We start from the raw sequence: 21828 nt of genomic DNA on the forward strand, positions 1-21828 counted from the left end.
CAGCTTATGCTAGAGTACACTTCTGAAGGTCTGTTTTACCCCTGGGAGAGCACTACAGAACAATGACCAATTACACAAACACACAGATACACACACATAGCCCTTTGTGATTTTTTTTTTTTTACTTTTTGTTAATGTGTAAAAAACATAAATTCTATGATTCTGGTAATATTTCTATTGTATTCATTTACATGACTACATAATGAGTTTTTGTTTTTTGATATTGCCAACTATTTGAACATGTAGTTTATTATTTGCAAATGAGTTTGGGAAACCTGGAAAATCTATGTGATAACTATCCAGCAAGATAATACCACAGAAGTCATTTGAAGAGCTATACTCTGTTCCTCGTTAAGTTGAAAGTACTCAAAGTTTCATGACCAGGTAGCTTAAGTATAGTTAACATTATACAATCTAAAATTAACTTAACATAATTAACCTAAAACAGATAAAGCCTAGTCCCTTACTCTTTTGATAATCTCCTCATTTTGAGGCTAAAAAAGCTGGTTGACTTTATACCCTCTGATGGTCAATAAAATTAGACACATGGAGCATACTCAATTTCTTTTTCCTTTTCTTTCTTTTCTCTTCTCTTTCCTTCCTTCCTTCCTTCCTTCCTTCCTTCCTTCCTTCCTTCCTTCCTTCCTTCCTTCCTTCCTTCCTTCCTCCCTCCCTCCCTCCCTCCCCCCTTCCCTCCCTCCCTCCCTCCCTCCCTCCCTCCTTTCTTTCTTTCTTTCTTTCTTTCTTTCTTTCTTTCTTTCTTTCTTTCTTTCTTTCTTTCCTTTTTTCTTTCTTTTTTCCTTTTTTTTAAACACCTATTTTACTTTAAATCTCTCCTCTGCCCAGATGACTGAAATTTGAATCTTGTTTTAGGGTCTGACAATTTTGATGGAGCTCTTGGGTGGGATGGGGGTGAGTCAAGGCTGGTGTATCCTTTTGTTTTTACACTTGTTGGCACCAATTGCTACTACTGTCTCTGCCGTCATCACACTCACAAGTTTTAACCTGATAAAGAAACCCATTCTCCAGCTTTCATGCTGTTGAAGATATTGAAGTTTTCCTGAAGCCTAAAAATTACAATGAGCTGTGGAGATTTTGTCTAGGTTTCACTAAAGTTGTGTGCAATGTAGGACACCTTATGAGGCTGGTGTCATATGTGATTAACAATTACCATGTAATCCTATTGTGTCTTTCTCCCTTTGTATGTCTATACTTAAGAAATAGGAATTAAATTACTTCAACTTCTCCCCAAAACCAGGTAATTGTGATACCTCCCACATTGCTCATTTTTATTGAGATTTTTTTTTGAGTATTCTGTGCTTCTTTATGCATTTTAAGACTTTTTGTGTTGTTTTGTTTTGTGAAGGATGTTATTGGATTTTTTCTATATTTTATTTATTTTTCTGCAAATTTAAAAGGCAAATGGTGCTGGACAAACCGCTGCATGTAGAAAAAAGAAAAAAAGATCCATATTTATCAGCCTATACAAAACTCAAGTCCAAGTGAGTGAAGAGCTTCAACAAAGATACCCTGAATCTCATGTAAGAGAAAATAGCTTGACTATAGAAAATAACTTTCTGAACAGGACATTGATAACATAGGCATTGATACCAACAGTTAATAAATGGATTAGAGAGGAAAGAAAGACAGCAGCAGGTTCCTAGCTACAAAGCTGGGGCGAGACTGGTAGATTAGGTCTAAGGAACAGTAGTAGAGTTGGGGGTCTGCTTTCAGCCTAGTTGTTGCTCTGGGAGGAACAGCTCTTGTTCAGCTGGTGTATGGTGGGGTTGGGGTCTGGCACAAGGCAACAAGTGGGGGAGGGAAGTTAGACCTGAATGATTTGTAGGAGCCACAGGTACTCAGATGCTGAAGGAACAGAGAGAAAGAGAGAGAGAGAGAGAGAGAGAGAGAGAGAGAGAGAGAGAGAGAGAGAGAGACGGAGACAGAGACAGAGACAGAGACAGAGACAGAGAGAGACAGGAGGCATACAGGTAGATACCTGGTTTTCTGGCAGGTGTGGTCTTTGGTGCAGTTGGGTGCTACAGTACAGTGACAGTGTTGCAGACTGAAGTTAGGAGTTGATTGTCTAGAATCCAAAGGAGGAGTGGGGGTGGGGAGAGGGACAGGGAAGTCTGCAGGTGTTGTTCACTGTTGCAGTGCTAGGAATGGTGTGGGGAATTGGAAGAGGGAGCCAGACTACATCCTAAAATCAGAGAGCATTTTTCCCTAACATTTTTCAAAATATTTAAAGAAAAATTAATTTTTTTGGGAAATTTTAGCTGTATGCAATGTTCTGTGTTAGTACAAATTTGTAAATGTTGCAGTTTTCTCTTAACCTGGCTAGCTCCCAAATAATTCAGACAGGACATATTTTATTTCTTTAACAGCTTTAAGGCACAACTGAGCAGTATCAATCTATTTTAATCCTCTAAACTAATATGGCTACCTCTTAGCCAAAATCCCTGAAATAATTGCATTTATGGCTTCCTCTGCCCCAGCTGTTTTCTTATTATATTTCATGGACCCTCTCCTTATGGCTGAATCTCCTCTCCCTTCTTCTTCCTCCTCTGGCTGAGAGGAAGTTCAGCCCTATTCTTCCCCTGCTCAATCTTTGACTGATCAGCTCTTTATTGATCAAGAGGGAATAACTGGGAAGCAATGTTTATACAACACTGAGAGAGGAGATTCTCAGAATAAGAATTGCAGCAAAATATGAGGGCACAAAAATCAGAATTTAAATAATAAAAGGATAATCTTTATACAATGCACAATAACATTATGACTCCAGGTCTGCATTTTTTCACACGAACCTCACAAAATTCTATGAAAGTCTCACTAAGTTTTTGAATGCAACTATTGAAGATATCAACCAATTTGAGAATTGATATCTTAAAATTATATACTTGACATATCGTTTATAACAAATACATACAAACTCAAAAAACACAAAGTGAACCATATTGGTTGATGTTTCTGAAAAAATATTTTTCCTGTAATGTTTGGAGGTGTGTGTGTACCTGGATATGCATATGTGGGATTAAGTTTCTCACTACAGATATTTAAATTAAAAGAGATTAATTTTTAATTATGTATATATGTATGTCTGTGGTCTGTGTCAGGGTATGTGCATGTGAATACAGATGCCTATAGAGGCCAGAAGCTAACGCTGGATTACCTGGAGCTAGAGATACAAAAGGTGAGAGCATAGAGATGTGGGTGTTGAGTGTTGTACCTAGGTCCTCTGCAAGAGCAGCACATACTCTTAACCACTAAGTCACAGACCCACTCAATGTTACTTGAGTTTTAGATGATCTTTTATTTGCAACCCAACATGGTTACTGATAAACTTCACTTAACATCCTTACAGCATCCTTACCTTCTTATATACTGTTAGATTTAGTTTACCATTTTTGAGGCATTTTACATCTATTTATGATGTATATTTATTTATTTATTTATTTATTTATTTATTTATTCATTTTTAGGGCTAACTGCCTGACTTTGTACAATTTTTTTTTCCATTTTTTATTAGGTATTTAGCTCATTTACATTTCCAATGCTATACCAAAAGTCCCCCATACCCACCCACCCCCACTCCCCTACCCACCCACTCCCCCTTTTTGGCCCTGGCGTTCCCCTGTACTGGGGCATATAAAGTTTGCCTGTCCAATGGGCCTCTCTTTCCAGTGATGGCCGACTAGGCCATCTTTTGATACATATGCAGCTAGAGTCAAGAGCTCCGGGGTACTGGTTAGTTCATAATGTTGTTCCACCTATAGGGTTGCAGATCCCTTTAGCTCCTTGGGTACTTTCTCTAGCTCCTCCATTGGGAGCCCTGTGATCCATCCATTAGCTGACTGTGAGCATCCACTTCTGTGTTTGCTAGGCCCCGGCATAATCTCACAAGAGACAGCTACATCTGGGTCCTTTCAGCAAAATCTTGCTAGTGTATGCAATGGTGTCAGCGTTTGGATGCTGATTATGGGGTGGATCCCTGGATATGGCAGTCTCTACATGGTCCATCCTTTCGTCTCAGCTCCAAACTTTGTCTCTGTAACTCCTTCCATGGGTGTTTTGTTCCCACTTCTAAGGAGGGGCATAGTGTCCACACTTCAGTCTTCATTTTTCTTGAGTTTCATGTGTTTAGGAAATTGTATCTTATATCTTGGGTATCCTAGGTTTTGGGCTAATATCCACTTATCAGTGAGTACATATTGTGTGAGTTCCTTTGTGAATGTGTTACGTCACTCAGGATGATGCCCTCCAGGTCCATCCATTTGCCTAGGAATTTCATAAATTCATTCTTTTTAATAGCTGAGTAGTACTCCATTGTGTAGATGTACCACATTTTCTGTATCCATTCCTCTGTTGAGGGGCATCTGGGTTCTTTCCAGCTTCTGGCTATTATAAATAAGGCTGCTATGAACATAGTGGAGCATGTGTCCTTCTTACCAGTTGGGGCATCTTCTGGATATATGCCCAGGAGAGGTATTGCTGGATCCTCAGGTAGTACTATGTCCAATTTTCTGAGGATCCGCCAGACTGATTTCCAGAGTGGTTGTACAAGCCTGCAATCCCACCAACAATGGAGGATTGTTCCTCTTTCTCCACATCCATGCCAGCATCTGCTGTCACCTGAATTTTTGATCTTAGCCATTCTGACTGGTGTGAGGTGGAATCTCAGGGTTGTTTTGATTTGCATTTCTCTGATGATTAAGGACGTTGAACATTTTTTCAGGTGCTCCTCTGCCATTCGGTATTCCTCAGGTGAGAATTCTTTGTTCAGTTCTGAGCCCCATTTTTTAAAGGGGTTATTTGATTTTCTGAAGTCCACCTTCTTGAGTTCTTTATATATGTTGGATATTAGTCCCCTATCTGATTAAGGATAGGTAAAGATCCTTTCCCAATCTGTTGGTGGTCTTTTTGTCTTATTGACGGTGTCTTTTGCCTTGCAGAAACTTTGGAGTTTCATTAGGTCCCATTTGTCAATTCTCGATCTTACAGCACAAGCCATTGCTGTTCTGTTCAGGAATTTTTCCCCTGTGCCCATATCTTCAAGGCTTTTCCCCACTTTCTCCTCTATAAGTTTTAGTGTCTCTGGTTTTATGTGAAGTTCCTTGATCCACTTAGATTTGACCTTAGTACAAGGAGATAAGTATGGATGGATTTGCATTCTTCTACATGATAACCAGTTGTGCCAGCACCAATTGTTGAAAATGCTGTCTTTCTTCCACTGGATGGTTTTAGCTCCCTTGTCGAAGATCAAGTGACCATAGGTGTGTGGGTTCATTTCTGGGTCTTCAATTCTATTCCATTGGTCTACTTGTCTGTCTCCATACCAGTACCATGCAGTTTTTATCACAATTGCTCTGTAGTAAAGCTTTAGGTCAGGCATGGTGATTCCACCAGAGGTTCTTATCCTTGAGAAGAGTTTTTGCTATCCTAGGTTTTTTGTATTCCAGATGAATTTGCAAATTGCTCCTTCTAATTCGTTGAAGAATTGAGTTGGAATTTTGATAGGGATTGCATTGAATCTGTAGATTGCTTTTGACAAGATAGCCATTTTTACAATGTTGATCCTGCCAATCCATGAGCATGGGAGATCTTTCCATCTTCTGAGATCTTCTTTAATTTCTTTCTTCAGAGACTTGAAGTTTTTATCATACAGATCTTTCACTTCCTTAGTTAGAGTCACGCCAAGATATTTTATATTATTTGTGACTATTGAGAAGGGTGTTGTTTCCCTAATTTCTTTCTCAGCCTGTTTATTCTTTGTGTAGAGAAAGGCCATTGACTTGTTTGAGTTAATTTTATATCCACCTACTTCACTGAAGCTGTTTATCAGGTTTAGGAGTTCTCTGGTGGAATTTTTAGGGTCACTTATATATACTATCATATCATCTGCAAAAAGTGATATTTTGACTTATTCTTTTCCAATTTGTATCCCCTTGATCTCCTTTTGTTGTCGAATTGCTCTGGCTAACATTTCAAGTACTATGTTGAAAAGGTAGGGAGAAAGTGTGCAGCCTTGTCTAGTCCCTGATTTTAGTGGGAATGCTTCTAGCTTCTCTCCATTTACTTTGATGTTGGCTACTGGTTTGCTGTAGATTGCTTTTATCATGTTTAGGTATGGGCCTTGAATTCCTGATCTTTCCAAGACTTTTATCATGAATGGGTGTTGGATCTTGTCAAATGCTTTTTCTGCATCTAATGAGATGATCATGTGGTTTTTGTCTTTGAGTTTGTTTATATAATGGATTACATTGATGGATTTTCGTATATTAAACCATCCCTGCATCCCCGGAATAAAACCTACTTGGTCAGGATGGATGATTGCTTTAATGTGTTCTTGGATTCGGTTAGCAAGAATTTTATTGAGGATTTTTGCATCGATATTCATAAGAGAAATTGGTCTGAAGTTCTCTATCTTTGTTGGATCTTTCTGTGGTTTAGGTATCAGAGTAATAGTGGCTTCATAAAATGAGTTGGGCAGAGTACCTTCTGCTTCTATTTTGTGAAATAGTTTGTGCAGAAATGGAATTAGATCTTCTTTGAAGGTCTGATAGAACTCTGCACTAAACCCGTCTGGTCCTGGGCTTTTTTTTTTTGGCTGGGAGACTATTAATAACTGCTTCTATTTCTTTAGGGGATATGGGACTGTTTAGATGGTCAACTTGATCCTGATTCAACTTTGGTACCTGGTATCTGTCCAGAAATTTGTCCATTTCGTCCAGGTTTTCCAATTTTGTTGAGTATAGCCTTTTGTAGAAGGATCTGATGGTGTTTTGGATTTCTTCAGGATCTGTTGTTATGTCTCCCTTTTCATTTCTGATTTTGTTAATTAGGATTTTGTCTCTGTGCCCTCTAGTGAGTCTAGCTAAGGGTTTATCTATCTTGTTGATTTTCTCAAAGAACCAACTCCTCGTTTGGTTAATTCTTTGAATAGTTCTTCTTGTTTCCACTTGGTTGATTTCACCCCTGAGTTTGATTATTTCCTGCCGTCTACTCCTCTTGGGTGAATTTGCTTCCTTTTTTTCTAGAGCTTTTAGATGTGTTGTCAAGCTGCTAGTATGTGCTTTCTCCCGTTTCTTCTTGGAGGCACTCAGAGCTATGAGTTTCCCTCTTAGAAATGCTTTCATTGTGTCCCAAAGGTTTGGGTACATTGTGGCTTCATTTTCATTAAACTCTAAAAAGTCTTTAATTTCTTTCTTTATTCCTTCCTTGACCAAGGTATCATTGAGAAGAGTGTTGTTCAGTTTCCACGTGAATGTTGGCTTTCCATTATTTATGTTGTTATTGAAGATCAGTCTTAGGCCATGGTGGTCTGATAGGATACATGGGACAATTTCAATATTTTTGTACCTGTTGAGGCCTGTTTTGTGACCAATTATATGGTCAATTTTGGAGAAGGTCCCGTGAGGTGCTGAGAAGAAGGTATATCCTTTTGTTTTAGGATAAAATGTTTTGTAGATATGTGTCAGGTCCATTTGTTTCATAACTTCTGTTAGTTTCACTGTGTCCCTGTTTAGTTTCTGTTTCCACAATCTGTCCATTGATGAAAGTGGTGTGTTGAAGTCTCCCACTATTATTGTGTGAGGTGCAATGTGTGCTTTGACCTTTACTAAAGTGTCTTTAATGAATGTGGCTGCCCTTGAATTTGGAGCTTATATATTCAGAATTGAGAGTTCCTCTTGGAGGATTTTACCTTTGATGAGTATGAAGTGTCCCTCCTTGTTTTTTTTGATAACTTTGGTTTGGAAGTCGATTTTATTCGATATTAGAATGGCTACTCCATCTTGTTTCTTCAGACCATTTGCTTGGAAAATTGTTTTCCAGCCTTTCACTCTGAGGTAGTGTCTGTCATTTTCCCTGAGATGGGTTTCCTGTAAGCAGCAGAATGTTGGGTCCTGTTTGTGTATCCAGTCTGTTATTCTATGTCTTTTTATTGGAGAATTGAGTCCATTGATATTAAGAGATATTAAGGAAAAGTAATTGTTGCTTCCTATTATTTTTGTTGTTAGAGTTGGCATTCTGTTCTTGTGGCTGTCTTCTTTTTGGTTTGTTGAGGGATTACTTTCTTGCTTGTTCTAGGGCGTGATTTCCATCCTTGTATTGCTTCTTTTTTGTGATTATCCTTTGAAGGGCTGGATTCATGGAAAGATAATATGTGAATTTGGTTTTGTCGTGGAATACTTTGGTTTCTCCATCTATGGTAATTGAGAGTTTGGCCGGGTATAGTAGTCTGGGCTGGCATTTGTGTTCTCTTAGTGTCTGTATAATATCTGTCCAGGTTTTTCTGGCTTTCATAGTCTCTGGTGAAAATTCTGGTGTAATTCTGATAGGCCTTCCTTTATATATTACTTGACCTTTCTCCCTTACTGCTTTTAATATTCTATCTTTATTGAGTGCATTTGTTGTTCTGATTATTATGTGTCGGGAGGAATTTCTTTTCTGGTCCAGTCTATTTGGAGTTCTGTAGGCTTCTTGTATGATCATGGGCATCTCTTTCTTTATGTTTGGGAAGTTTTCTTCTATTATTTTGTTGAAGATATTAGCTGGCCCTTTAAGTTGAAAATCTTCATTCTCATCAACTCCTATTATCCGTAGGTTTGGTCTTCTCATTGTGTCCTGGATTTCCTGGATGTTTTGAGTTAGGATCCTTTTGCATTTTGTATTTTCTTTGACTGCTGTGTCGATGTTCTCTATGGAATCTTCTGCACCTGAGATTCTCTCTTCCATTTCTTGTATTCTGTTGCTGATGCTCGCATCTATGGTTCCAGATCTCTTTCCTAGGGTTTCTATCTCCAGCGTTGCCTCGCTTTGGGTTTTCTTTATTGTGTCTACTTCCCCTTTTAGTTCTAGTATGGTTTTGTTCATTTCCATCACCTGTTTGGATGTGTTTTCCTGTTTTTCTTTAATGATTTCTACCTGTTTGGCTGTGTTTTCCTGCTTTTCTTTAAGGGCCTGTAACTCTTTAGCAGTGCTCTCCTGTAATTCTTTAAGTGACTTATGAAAGTCCTTCTTGATGTCCTCTATCATCATCATGAGAAATTTTTTTAAAATTTGGGTCTAGATTTTTGGTTGTGTTGGGGTGCCCAGGACTAGGTGGGGTGGGAGTGCTGCGTTCTGATGATGGTGAGTGGTCTTGATTTCTGTTAGTAGGATTCTTTCGTTTGCCTTTTGCCATCTGGTAATCTCTGAAGCTAGCTGTTATAGTTGTCTCTGGTAAGAGCTTGTTCTTCAGGTTACTCTGTTACCCTCTATAAGCAGACCTGGGAGGCTAGCTCTCACCTTAGTTTCAGTGGGCAGAGTATTCTCTGCAGGCAAGCTCTCTTCTTGCAGGGAAGGTACCCAGATATCTGGTGTTGGAACCTGCCTCCTGGGAGAAGTTGTGTTCCACTCACTAGAGCTCTTAGGATCCCGTGTGGAATCCTGTGTGGGCCCTTGCGGGTCTCGGGCGACTCCGCTGGGAAGGTACCCCGGTGCTCGATTGGGGCGGAAGGGACTTGTGCCCCAGGTCAGGCCGGGGTAGTCTGCTTCCCTATTTACCGCAGTCTCAGGTTCTGCGTGATTGGATTGGAGCAGACGCTGTGTTCCACTCACCAGAGGTCTTAGGATCCCATGGGGAGTCCTGTGTGGGCCCTTGCGGGTGTCAGGCGACTCCGCTGGCAAGGTACTCCGGTGCTCGAGTCGGGTGGAAGGGACTTGTGCCCCAGGTCAGGCCGGGGTAGTCTGCTTTCCTATTTACCGCAGTCTCAGGTTCCGCACGATTGGATTGGGGCAGACGCTGTGTTTCACTCATCAGAGGTCTTAGGATCCCGTGGGGAATCCTGTGTGGGCCCTTGCGGGTGTCGGGCGACTCCACTGGCAAGGTACTCCGGTGCTCGAGTGGGGCGGAAGGGCGACTGCACAATTAATTCAGTTATTGTTGCTGGGTTTTTGTTGTTTGTATTGTGTGTGTGTGTGTGTGTTTATTTTCTGAGTTTGAACAACATTTATATTTATATTTAAATATTTGGAAGTACTTGTTACTGAATTCATCTAGACACACAGTTTCCTCTGTGACAAGATTTTAAAAAATGTAGGGCTACTCAGCTTTGGTCATTTATATAATTCAGGAGATTTGTTCATATCATCTAAATATCTCCATATATTGGTATATAATGATTCATAATTATATCACTATTGTTGCTGTAATGCTAATGAATATCAACACTCTGTTGATATTCATAGTCTATTTCTATCATTAATAACTATAGTCTTCAATTTCTTGATCAGTATATCTAACTTAATAATTTATTAACTCTTCAAATATACAGGTTTGAATTTAATGAATTTTTCATGATTGTTAAACTTTCTTCTATTTTGCTTCTTTCTACTTATATCTTGATTATTTCTTCACTCCTATACACTTTGCCTTATATTTTAAGAAAATTAGCTTATTTTAAATTTTTATATCATCTATAAACGTTATTCAAAGTGGGCTAGTATCTTTTAAAGATGTCACATCTTCTTAAATTAGTCTATGGGCACTGTTTTATCTGTATTACACCAAAGTTGCTGGGTTTTAGTATTCATTCAGTTAAACTTCACATTTTTAGATATATATACATTTCTAACTCTTTGAAATATATGAGTATTTTGTCGTTATTGACTTCTACCTTTCATTCTATTTTGGCCTGAATACTTACATTTTATATTAATTGCATTTATTTGTGTATTATTTTAATTTTCAAAAATTTGTAATTGTAATTTAATTACAATATCTCTCCCTTCCCTATCCTTCTCCAAGACCTCTTACATACTCCTAACTACTCTCATTCAGTTCAAGGCTTCTTTTTTCACCAATTGTTATTGTGTGCATTGAACATATGTAGTGTTACTTGTATGTATGTTTTCAGGGCTGACCATTTGGCAAGGGACAACTAATTGTGTGCTTTTCCCTGCAGAGGACTAAGTCTCCTGTTCTCAGTTTTATTCAGCTGTAATTCTTTAGTTGGGGTTGAAGCCCTTGCGACACTTTTTGTGGTCCAGCATATGATCTGTTTTGGTGACTATATCATGTGTACTTGAAAAGAGGGCATATGTATTCTTTTATTTTTGGTTATAATTTTTATACATACCAATTAGAACAAATTTATTTGCAATGTTGAAAGTCTTAGCATTTTTTGCATTTTTCTATGCAATTATTGAGTAAGAATTATTAAAATCTGTCACTGTCTACTCACTCTCATGTCTATCAACTTTACAATTTTTGCAATTTCTGTTGTTAGTGTCACACATATTGAATACTGTTGTCTTTTCTTGATGTGAAAACCTCTTTGTCACTGTGGAATGCCCACTTTGAAATGTGCTAATATTACTTGAATTGAAGTCTAATTCGTATCAACACAAATTTCCCAGATGTCTTTTAATTACTGCATGCAGAATTTATAATTTTCATGTTACATTTACATTTATGTCTTAGTATTTAGTATATATGTATGAGTGTTTTGCCTGTACATATGCATCATTTGTGTGCCTGGTGCTTGCAGTACTCAGAAGATGGCATCAGATTTTATAAAGCTGGAGTTATAGATAGTTATGAGCCATCATGTTGGGCTCTGGGAATCAAGCTTTGTCCTCTGCAAGAATAACTAGTGCTCTTAACCGTCTTCCCAGTTCCTGTGTGTTGCTCTTAATTACCATTTCCATCTCTATTTTCTCGTTCTGGTTCCTTTCCTCCTTTCAAATTGTCCCCCTGTTGCCTCTGACTCTGTTTCCCCCTCTCTGTCTCTCTGACTGCTGTCTCTGTCTCTATCTATTGTGTGTATGTGTGTGTGTGTGTGTGTGTGTGTGTGTGTGTGTGCATGTGGGCACACACACACACACACACACACACACACACACACACACACAGATCTATGAAATGCACATGAGAGAGAAAACACTTCGTCTTCATTTCCCTATTAAACTTTCTTGTTCACCCCACTCCCCTCCTGTTAGTTCTCTTCCTCCATTCTCAGACTCTGTTCTACTTACAACTCATACACACATAAATCCAGATTTCACATATGAAAGAAAACACGTGATATTTGTTCCTGAGAGTCTCCATTAACTTGATTGACATGTTAGTCTCCAGTTCCAGCTATTTTCTTGAAAATTACACAATTTCCTCCTTCTTTCTGACTGAGTAACTAATTAAACAACATTCTTGCTATCCATTCATCTGTTAATAGGCATCTAGGCTTGTTCCATATGTTGGTTTTTTTGGATAGTTTGGCAACATATTTATATGCAAATCTAAAAAATCCCATAATAAGAAAATACACCTGTACAATTGCACACACACACACACACACACACACACACACACACACACCTTTACTTGTCATATTGCACCTGTAGTAATAGCATTATAGAATTTTATAACACTGTTATTCGTACCATCCATTACTTCCTCATACTTTGTGAGTTTTTAAAAAGAAAACCAATTGGATCTTTTTGTCTACATTCAGCACTACAATTAAAACTTCACCCATGGAGACTAAAATACATATGTAGGTCCTGCCACAAAGCAGTGAACACTACTGTGTGTTATAGGTAAATTAAATTCTGATACTAACTATGTAGTGATAGCCTTATATTTCACAGATAGACTTAGATCTACAAAAGCATCTCCTGTTTTAAATGTTGGGGAGAAGTTCTGGTCTGTGACCTCCTTGCAACAAACCAGCCATAGAGTCAGAGTTCTCTTTGTTTTACCTTTGGGTTCAATTAACTTTTGAGAGAAGCTTAGAGAAGCCAGGAGATCAGTTAATTTAAGTTCACCCTGAGGAACAGACAGATGTAAGGAGATACTTAGGGCAAGGGACCTAGGAAGAAATAGAGTTTTCATGACTTCTTGGTATGCAACAACTTGAACGTGAAACTATGCATGAACTTTCACAATGCAGTGATTTTTATGTAGTCCTCATAAGGTATGATTGATGAAATCACTGGCCATGGTGATCAAATCAACTTTCACCCTATCCCATCCTTGGAAACTGGAGGAGGGGAATAAGATGAAAAGCCGTTTCTCCTGGCAAACAGCACCTGTCTGGACTCCTCCCCCACAGTTACATGGCAATAGCCAGGTAGGCCTGGGCCACTATAAAAGGGGCTTCTAGCACTTACTCTCTCACTCCTGCTTCTCTCCCTTGCCTCTTGCCCCCTTGTTCCCCCTCTCTTCCCATTCTCTTCCCCCATCTCTCCATGTAGTCATGGCCGGGCTCTATTTCTCTACTCTCACCTTCTCTCTGCCTTTCTTTCTGCCTCTAGTACCCTCATAATTCCCCTCCCCATGCCCTGAATAATCTCTATTCTATATTATACCGTCATGTGGCTGGTCCCTCAGAGGGAAGGAATGCCTTGGCATGGGTCAGCTGAGGCACCCCCTTCCCCCATACCTCATCACATCCCCATAAAACATATTTTTATACTTCTTTATCTTTTTATAATCACAACAGCACCTATCTTGATATCTTGCAGCTATTCAGGAGCTCCAGTCATTATGTTTGAACATCATCAGAATATTGAAATTAGGAGCTCTGTAATAGGGAGTGATCTCAAAGATTAAATGGTAGGACAAAATATGATTATACTACCCATATCTACAAAGGTTCTAGGAGATTCAGGAATCAGAAGGAGACACCCAAAATATATTTTGTATTATATCACAATTATGTATTCTTCAAGGAGTTACAAATGAGAGAAAAAATACGCTAGTTGTACTCTCATATTTGTCATTTCTGGTACTTATCCTTTCTGTAAACTCACACTTTACTGTAGCATAACTTTCTGTAAGAACTTAACATTTCTTATACAATTGACACTCTATATCTGTAGGTTCTGCATCTAAAGATTTAACCATTTACATTGTTTTATATTGTCAGTTGTGGTAGCATGCTCTTGTAGTTGCAGTACTTGATAGTTCAAATTCTAGATCAGTCTGAAGTACATAGTGAATTCCAGACCAGCCTCGACTACATAGTTACATCTTGGAGAGATAGATAATTAGATAGATAGATAGATAGATAGATGATAGATAGATAGAGAATCTTCCTTGCCTCTTATTCCTAACAATGCAGTATTATCAAGTACTTAATTAGCACTTATATTGAATTATGTACTGTGACTGACTTAGAGGTGATTTAAGGTATATATCTTGATGTTTTAGTTATATTGCACTGTTTTGTGTAGAGATTTAAGCATCTATATATTTGAGTATCCCCTGGATGATGACACCAATCTCCCAAGGATATCAAGTAATAGCTGTAGTACCAATCTGAAATATTAATAGCACGTCTTCTAAATTCTCTTGATATTTATCATTGTTGGAAGAACTTTATTTTGTGTGCATTGTCCACGTGTGCATGTGTGTATGCATATATCTCTATCTATCTATCTATCTATCTATCTATCTATCTATCTATCTATCTATCTATCTAGTTTGTTCTTTCATTTGTTCGTTCATTCCCAGGTGTCATTTATCTCATTTTTGAGGCAGGATCTCTTATTATCCTGGAACTTGTCAAGTTAAGCCTCAGGAATCGGCCTGTGTCTGCCTCACCAACACTCACATTACAAGTGTATTCTACCATACCTAGCTTGTGAATGTAGGTTTTATGAATTAAACCCAGGTCCTTTTGTATGCAAGACAAGTACTTTATTGACAGAGCCATCTCCTTGGTTTTATTTTTAAAAGATAAGTCTTGGTTTGTTTGCTTTTTAAGTTTTTTAAAAAAGGTTTATTTACTTTTGCTGTATGTATGTGAGTGGTTACAGGAATGTAAAGTATAGAACATGCATGCTGCTGCCTGTAGAGCCTAAAAAGAGGGTGCTTGATCTCCAGGAACAGGAGGTACAGGTCTTGAGCCACAAGGTGGGTACTGAGAACTGATTCTATGTCCTCTGGAAGTGCTCTTACCTTCTGGTCTTTGTAGCCCCTTTCTGTTAAGACATTATTCCATTGTCATTAGGCTTACTCCCTCCACATTTAAAGTAAAAGCTCTCTTAGGTTTTCCCCTCACAAAATAGTGTCTTTTTCTTCCTCTTTGAATTCTAAGGGCCGCATATGCTACCAAGGGTGAAGTTGAAGATCTAGCATGGCTACCCAAACACATTGCAAGTTTTGATCTTGCAATGAGAACGTCATTCTGTAAAGTGTAGATTTGTGGACTCGTTACCTTTCCATCACTTGGAACATTCCAAGAACATGAAAGGGTAGGGAGTGAGGAGAGGAGAACAGAAGGGGGGGGGAAGTAGAAGAGACTAATACAAAAGAGGAGGGATGCGATCTCAAAGCCCCAGGACAGAACATGGGAATTTGAAAGTGTCATCAGGAGGGAGGAGTCCTTGTTTTTTTTTTTTTTTTTTCACATTCCTGTACTTTAAAAGATTTCACTGGAATATGAAAGCCACACTGGGCTTCCTTGTAGGACAATGGATGTCTGCTGTGGATAGTAATGCCCCCAGCTGGTTATCTCAGGGCCCCTAGACCTTGAGTAAGTCAATCTGTGACTTTCTTATCTCTTCTTTTCAATGATTTATTATTCTGTGGTTTTATTATGATACTGTTATATTATCATTGTACTATTATTTCTACCATTATGCTTGATTTTCTTTAGGTTTAGACTATTCAGGATTTCTGTCTTAGTTACTGCTCTGTTGCTGTGAAGAGAGACATGAGAACCAAGTCAACTTATAAGAGAAGGCACTTAACTGGGCATTTGCTTACAGTTTTAGCTCTAAAACTGTTAACTGATGGCTGTCATGGTGTGGAGGGTGGCAGTAGACAAGCTGGCATGGCTCTGGAATTGTAGCTGAGAGCTACATCCTGATCTGTAGGCAGGAGGCAGAGAGAGAGAGAGAGAGAGAGAGAGAGAGAATGAGAATCAGACAGACATGGGCTTTTGAATCTTTAAAGCCCACCTCCAGTGAGACACTTATATAAACAAGGTCACATTTTCTGATCCTTTTTAGAAGTCCACCAGCTAAGAACCAAACATTCAAATACAAAGACCTATGGGGTCAATTCTTATTTTAACAACTACAACTATTAAATTTGGAAGATTATAATGATTACTGTCTAAAATGTTTTCGCTGATTACCCTTTTCTCTCTGAGATTCTAATGATATTTGTATTATTTTACCCGACATTGTCATGTCTGTCTTTGTTTTCCTGGATGTGTTTACTCACATGTTATGTTTTCATTAGACAACTTGGACCACATGAATTAAAGATTGATGCTATTTTATGTGTTTGTGTCACACAGTATGATGTATTATATTTTCTTGATTTTAATACTTTTATTTCTTGTGGACTTTTAAAAGGCACCCTTGCTTCTTGTTTCAGTGTGTTTCCACATCTCTGAATATCCTTAATGTCCCTTTCTGATACACTTACAGTTTCTGTTATTATTTTTACAGGCTTCTCTTTCTCTCTGTTATGGATGATGTTTTTCCTGGTTTATTTGCAATCTTTTAAAATCTCATACTGGACATTATGAATCTTATGGTGTTAGGTGTTGTATTTCCCTACATTCCTTTGAAGAGTGTTGAGCATTGTGTTGGCATGCAGTCACATTGCTTAGAATCAGTTGCACCTTTTCATAGTTTACTTTTAAGCTTTATTAGAGGTTTCAGAGCATTCAGTGGAAGGTCAAGTTAACCTTACTTCAAACATTTCGAATAGTTTATTATATGGCTTCTTGAGGAATTTTCCTCAGCTCTGTGTAAATTATGAGGACTATAGAAATATAGTTTCTTGTCTTCCTTTCCCCAGACCTATAGAGCCTTACTTTATACATATACAGATCAGTAATTAACCATGTCCAATGAATAGCCTATTCATGTCTGGGAAATACTGACTGTACTCAGTGTATGTATTAAGGAGTACACAATACTCCAGGCAGGTTTCCTGACCTCCCCTACTCTCTAGATACCTACCTGATCCCCACTTCCCTCGATGTTATCATGTCCTGGTCATCTTCTCAGGCAGAGTCCCTCTGCCAGCTGCAGTCAGGATCAAAATGCATTGTATTTATATTTACGAAAAATTTAAACAAAATAAACAGTAAACAGCAAATATCCATCAGTTAAATGAAGCAATATAAATAGATTAAAAACTTAACTAATTCTGATGAAAGAAAAAAAAATCACTTAAAGTTAAGAGTGTGACTACAGATCTTCAGAACTTTCTGTCTACCACCTGTGTCTGTTCATAGCTTCCTGTCTGGTAATATCTTTCCATAATCTCCAGCAGTATCTACTTCTTGTTTCAAACTCACTGATTCTTGGGTCATTTGTATTCTTCATTGATAGCTATAGAGTCTAACAAATGCTTCCAGGTAATGAACTGGGGCAATTGAAGATTCAACTAGTTTATTTTCTTCTTTAAGGAATCATAGTCTTAAGTTACCTTTTGTCCAGTTCCTGAACTATTATTTCATGCACTTTTTCCCCATTTTTTTAGAGACACAATTATCATGGCAGTTAAACTTTCATAGTGGAAGTGAATGTTTTTTGAAAACATTTTAAGATATTTAATAATAATTGTTAAGAGTAACTTTTACATCTTTGTCTTGTGCTAAGAATATCTATGATTTTTAGCTAAATTGCATTATATGCCATGCCACAGTGTATTTTACCGGCTTAAAGAGTGAGTTTCTTAATAGAGACTGTTCTTAATTTTCTTTATAATTGAAGACAAGAGATGGCATGTATTGTATAAACATGAGCTAATTCTAAATTAATTTGCTAAGGTCTTTGGATTGTATTATGTGATTTGGGTCACAGTGGAATTATCTTTCAGTTATATAAACATATCAATGAAACCTTTCCTTTAGAAGGCTCAGGCAGATCAGGAGAGCCTACTGCCCTTAATGATATTTAACAATGTTAAAATTACGTCTTGATTAAACAAATATTACTTAAATTACTCTGTGTTGGCTCAGCATATACCATATGTTTATAGGGATGATTCTGAAAAAACGTTCAGTGAGAGATGCCAATTCAGAATTATATTGTAGTATAATCAAGAACTGCCCATATATTATTGGGTTATGTTTATTTAACCCACTAAAAATTGAGTAGATGGTAGTTTTCAATAAATCATTCTGTTTGAAAATTATTGAGAACTAAATTTATCCCCCTTCATATTGCTGCTCATCTATCATTATTACACTAGTCAAAACTCAGATTACCTTGTTGAAGTGGTTATTAAAAGTGTACATTTAAAGAATCTGGTCTTTGATCTTGCAAACATTAACAAAGTAGTCTCACTGGAGTGACAGAGTTGGGCAGACAGTAATAAGCACATCATTGCAACTGTCTTAAATCTGACAGAGAAGATTTCCAAGTTTCTTTAAAATAGAGTATTAATATCCTACAAAAGGTTTGTTAAAAGGGTCCCATTGTCAGATGAGTTTGAGAAATGCTATTTCTGTATTTATTTCCTAATATCCATTATGCATATAAGAGAAAGAGAAGTTTTACAGTAAAGAAAGTTTCTAGTTTTTTACGTTTTATTTAATCTCTCTTTTTTTTTACACCCCATATTTTATCCCCCTCCCAGTCTGTTTTGACTGTTCTACATCCCATACTTCCTCCCTACCCTGTCCCCAACCACCATCCCCTACCCCACCAGACCTCTAAACTCCCTGTGGCCTCCAACGTTTTTCACTTATTTATCAATGACACTTTTACCCACAATACCTCTTAAAATACTTAAGACAATGGTCTCTACACAAACAACTTTGGCTTTACTGCCCCATAATGGTGATTCATATCACTTAACCTATAAGTAATTATATGTGGGGGCACAGAGTGAAGAGAATGCTAAAGAAAATGTGAGAGAGAATATGGAAGTGTTTTGTCAAATGTAAGCTCCACATGAACCAAATTTGTAATTTTCAGGTAGAAGTTTTCAGAGCTAACTTTGTAATTTAAAGTTAGAATGTTTCATGGTGTCATATATGAAAGCAAGCATTGGAAGGCATGTTGGACAATATGTAAATAAATTTTGTTGAACAAACGTTTGATGACAAAAGTGCAAATAAATTAGAAACATGTGGGATAAATTGTGTTTGAAATATGCTTGTGTGTAAAATTTTAGAAATGGCTTAAAATAAGTTTTGACCAGATGTATTTTGGGCTTTACTTAGCTTAGATATTAAAAAGTTCAGGATGTGCATGATAATCATGAAGAAGTCATCAATTTCGGACTTAAAATCTTAGAAAAGAGAAAATGAACATTTTTGTTTAGAAGGTTTTAATGGACCTTAACATGCTACAGAATAATGTACTTGAAGTCATTGAAATCTACCTACTGTCTTTCTTACTATTCTATCAAAATTATTCCCTAAAATTTCAAGCTGAAACACTAATCTCCTAGAATTTTGGATATGCAAACTTGTCTTTTATTCACTTTTGGTAACAAATACTTATGGCTATGTATCATTAAAACATTGTTCCCATTGAGTACCTCTCATTGTAATTTTCTGATATTTGGTATTAGCACATGGCTCTAGTAGGTGCTTATTGTTTATTCAAAACAATAGTCTGTGATGTCAGTAGGCCTCTGGAAACAGAATTTCTTAACTTGTGTTTACTTTGCTGTATTCAAAATAGCAAAACTGAAAAAACCACAGCTCTGTAAAAATGCTTGGGCTTGCTTTTTTATTGCTAGAATTTTTTTATGTTGAACTGTCCCTGTATATTTTGGGATGAAGCCTATTTGATCAAGGTGGAGGATCTTTTTGATGTGTTTTGGATTCACTTTGCAAGTCTTTTATCGAGTATTTCCACATCAATGCTCATGACAGAAACTGGTCTGTAATTCTGTCTTTGTTGAGTCTTTGGGTATCAGGTGATTGTTGCCTCATAGAGTAAGTCTGGCAGTCTTCCTTCTGTTTCTATTTTGTGGAATAATTTGAGGAATATTGGTGCTATATCTTTGAAAGCCTGGTAGAAATCTGTACTCAAACCATCTGGCCTTGGGCTTTTTTGGTTGGGAGAATTTTAATGATTGTTTCTATTTCCTTAGGGGTTGCAGGTCTATTTAAATTATCTGGTCTTTATTTAACTTTGGTAAGCAGTATTTATCAAGAAAATTGTCCATTTAGTTTAGATTTTTCAATTTTGAGGAGTACAGGTTTTTGAAGTATGACCTAATGATTCTTTGAATTTCCACAGTGTCTGTTGTTATGCCCCCCCTTTTAAGTTTCTGATTTTGTTAATTTAGATATTTCCTCTCTATCTTTTAGTTAGTTTGGAGAACGGTTTGTCTGTCATGTTGATTTTCTGAAAGAATTCACTTGTTTTATTGATTCTTTGTATTGTTCTTTTTGTTTCTATTTTATTGATTTCAGTCCTCATCTTAATTATTTCTTACCATCCTTTGTTTCTTTTTGTTAGAGAGCTTTCAGCTGTGCTGTTAAATTGCTAATATGAGATATCTCCAATTTCTTTATTATGAAGGTGCTTATTTCTATGAATTTTCCTCTTAGCACTGCTTTCATTCAAAGTGTGCCATAAGTTTGGATATGTCCTACATTCATTTTCATTAAATTCTAGAAAGACTTTAATTTCCATATTTCTGCCTTGACCCCAAAGTTATTCATTAGGAAGTTGTTAGATTTCTAAGAGTTTGTAGGTTTTCTGTGTTTTGTTTTTGTTTTCATTTTTTTTTCATTTAATTTTTTAAAAAAATTTCATTTTTTTTTTACAGTCCAGATTTTCTCCCCCTGGTCCATCCTCTGGCTGTTCCACATCCCATATGTCTTCCCACCATTTCCAGGAGGATGTTCCTCCAACCCCTCACCCCACCAGACCTCCCTACTCCCTGGGACCTCCAGTCTCTTGAGAGTTAGGTGCATCTTCTCTGACTGAGTCCAAATCTGGCAGTCCTCTGCTGTATATGTGTTGGGCACATATCAGTTGGTGTATGCTGCTTGGTTGGTGGCCCAGTGCTTGAGAGATCTTGGGGTTCCAGGTTAGTTGTGACTGCTGGTCCTCCTACAAGGTCTCCCTCTTCTTCAGCTTCTTCAAGATTTTCCTTAATTCAACCACAGGATACACAGCTTCTGTCCATTGGTTGGGTGAAATATCTGCGTCTGACTCTTTCAGCTGCTTTTTGAGTCTTTGGGATGGCAGTCCTGATAGACTCTTTTTGTGAGTGCTCTATAGCCTCAGTCATAGTGTCAGACCTTGGGGCCTTCCCATGAGCTTGATCCCTCTTTGGGCCTATCACTGGAACTCCTTTTTTGTCAGGTTCTTCTCCATTTTTGTCCCTACAGTTCTTTTAGACACAAGCGATTATGGGTCAGAGTTTTTGACTGTGGGATGGCAACCCCATCCCTCACTTGATGCCCTGTCTTTCTACTGAAGATGGGTTCTACAAGTTTCTTCTCCCTACTGTAGGGCATTTCATCTAAGGTAAGAACTCCCTTTGAGTGCTGAGATTGTCTCACCTTCCAGGTCTCTGGTACATTCTAGAGGGTTCCCCCCCCCACCACCTCATACCTCCTGAGGTTTCCTGTTTTCCTTCTTTCTGCTGGTCCATAGGACTTCAGTCCTGTTTCCCCTACCCAATACCCGATTGTGTTCCCCTCTTCCCTTACCTGTCTCCTTTCCCACCAAGGACCCTCCCTCCCTGCTCCTGTGATTTCTTTCTTCTCTCTCCCAAGTGGGATTGAGGCATCCTCACTTGGGTTCTTCAGCTTGTTAACTTTTTCATGTATTGTGGATTGTATCCTGGGTATTCTGTACTTTTTTGGGGCTAATATTCACTTATTAGTGAGTACATAC

This window comes from Mus musculus, chromosome 13 (genome assembly GCF_000001635.26).
Source record: "Mus musculus strain C57BL/6J chromosome 13, GRCm38.p6 C57BL/6J".
In the NCBI taxonomy this organism is placed as follows: Eukaryota; Metazoa; Chordata; class Mammalia; order Rodentia; family Muridae; genus Mus; species Mus musculus.